Below are 1,683 nucleotides of genomic sequence, written 5' to 3'. Positions count from 1 at the left end.
TCCTTTCCCCTTTTGTAAATAAACCCGTTATTGACCCTTCTGTGTGTCCCTGCAGTGTAACCGAATTGTGAGTGCTCGGGTGAGGCCCACAGACAGGTGGCCTGTCCACTCTGGGCTGCCTGGAACAACCCCTCCGCCAGGGAGTGAACCTCAGTATGAGCAGACCCCTCCTGTCTCCCCGCTGTCCCCTCAGCAGTGGGCTTCAGTGGAGCCGCCTGTCCTGCTCCCCGCTCTGTCTCTGGGGAGTCCTCTCACCCCCATACCTCTGGCCTGCACCCCAGTTCTTCTACACCAAGTTAAATAAAAATTTTAAAAAATGAAGCACGGGGCAGGAAACCAGCTTGGACTCCTGCGTGTGGCGGGGTATTCCTTGACCTCCTGGCGGTGGGCTGCTCGGGAGCTCTGGGGTGCCCCCTGAAGGGAGCACCGCTGCCCCGGAGGTCTCCAGCCCCCCCTTCCCTGGCCACTCTGCCCTTCCCCTCTCTGGTGGCAAAACAGTCTCCAGTCTCGGCTGACCGTGGCCACGCTCTTTCTGGACTCAGTCTTCAGACCTGAAAGGGGTGAGAAGGCCGTTTCTTTGGGAGTCACCCCTCCCGTTTGCCGGCTCAGGGCGCGCCTCAGGGCTCAGTCCCGGCTTTCTGGGTGCCCCGGACCCACCAGCATGGGGGTTCAGGTCGCGGGCGGGCGGGCAGCGAATGGCCCGCACGGGGCTGTGTGTTGTCACATTTAATTCACAACAAAACTCAGACCGCAGTGCCTCGCTGCTTGTCCGCATCTTGGGCCTAAGAGCCCACCTCCCGCTGGCCTGAGACCCCCCTGGAGGTCAGCGTGGGCCTCTGCAGCAGAGCATTTCATAAGCTCTTTAGAGGTGACAGCATCCAGGTCAGCCTCCCTGGGCGCCCTGCGGGCGAGGGGTTATAGTCTCAGCCCAGCAGGCTGCTGCCCTGAGTCCACTCCCTTCCCCGGAGCTGACCTCCTGTCTCCCCGCTGTTCCCCTCAGCATTGGGTTTCAGGGGATCCACCTGTTCTGCTCCCCACTCTGTCTCTGGGGCGTCCTCTCGCCCCCACACCGCTGGCCTGCGCCCCAGCTCTTGCTTGCATTAACAAATCTTAAAACCAAGAAAGTTGCAGCCTACCCCGGCTCCCTAAGTATCTAGCCGATAAGGGGGGGCCACAGACACCCAGCAGGAGGCGCGGAGCTAGGAGAAGGCGGCTGCTGCAGGGGGACCTCCCCCCACGAGGGAGAGCGCAGCGGGGGCCAGGAGGGCCTGCTCCCCCGGGAGGGGAGCGCCCTGTGCACAGACACTGCTCACTCGCTAAATGACTTCAAGGGCAAGCGAAGGTCTTGAAGTTAAAGAGACGACACTGTAATTTAATCTGAACCGTTTAAGTATTTACGGCTGGCCGCATCGTAAAACTTCATCCTTTTTAAAATCAAGACTTCTGGAAGTTTATTTAATTGGACACGTAACACTGCAATGAAAACTCGTAGACACAGATGAAGCCAGGAGAGCACATCTCCTTAAAGGAGAGAATGAGACAAAACAAGGGAGCGTAAACCTGAGACTCCGGCACCGGCACAACATTTTGCTGACATTGTGGAATAAGGTGCTAAGCCAGGAGAAGCTCATCCCTCATTGCAGTGCAAAAGAGGAGACCGGACTCCGATCCTGCAGGCGCCTG

At 58.7% G+C, this 1,683-nt stretch overlaps 1 protein-coding gene across 1 annotated transcript in view; it reads right to left on the bottom strand.

The window, feature by feature from the left end:
- The window catches only part of LOC101621909, a 40,189-nt gene that overhangs the window by 24,572 nt on the left and 13,934 nt on the right, over nt 1–1,683 (bottom strand). The window lies entirely within an intron of this gene.

This window comes from Condylura cristata, unplaced genomic scaffold (genome assembly GCF_000260355.1).
Source record: "Condylura cristata isolate star-nosed mole 26May11 unplaced genomic scaffold, ConCri1.0 scaffold00032, whole genome shotgun sequence".
Classification (NCBI taxonomy): Eukaryota; Metazoa; Chordata; class Mammalia; order Eulipotyphla; family Talpidae; genus Condylura; species Condylura cristata.
This window is presented reverse-complemented; position numbering and strand designations above follow the sequence as displayed.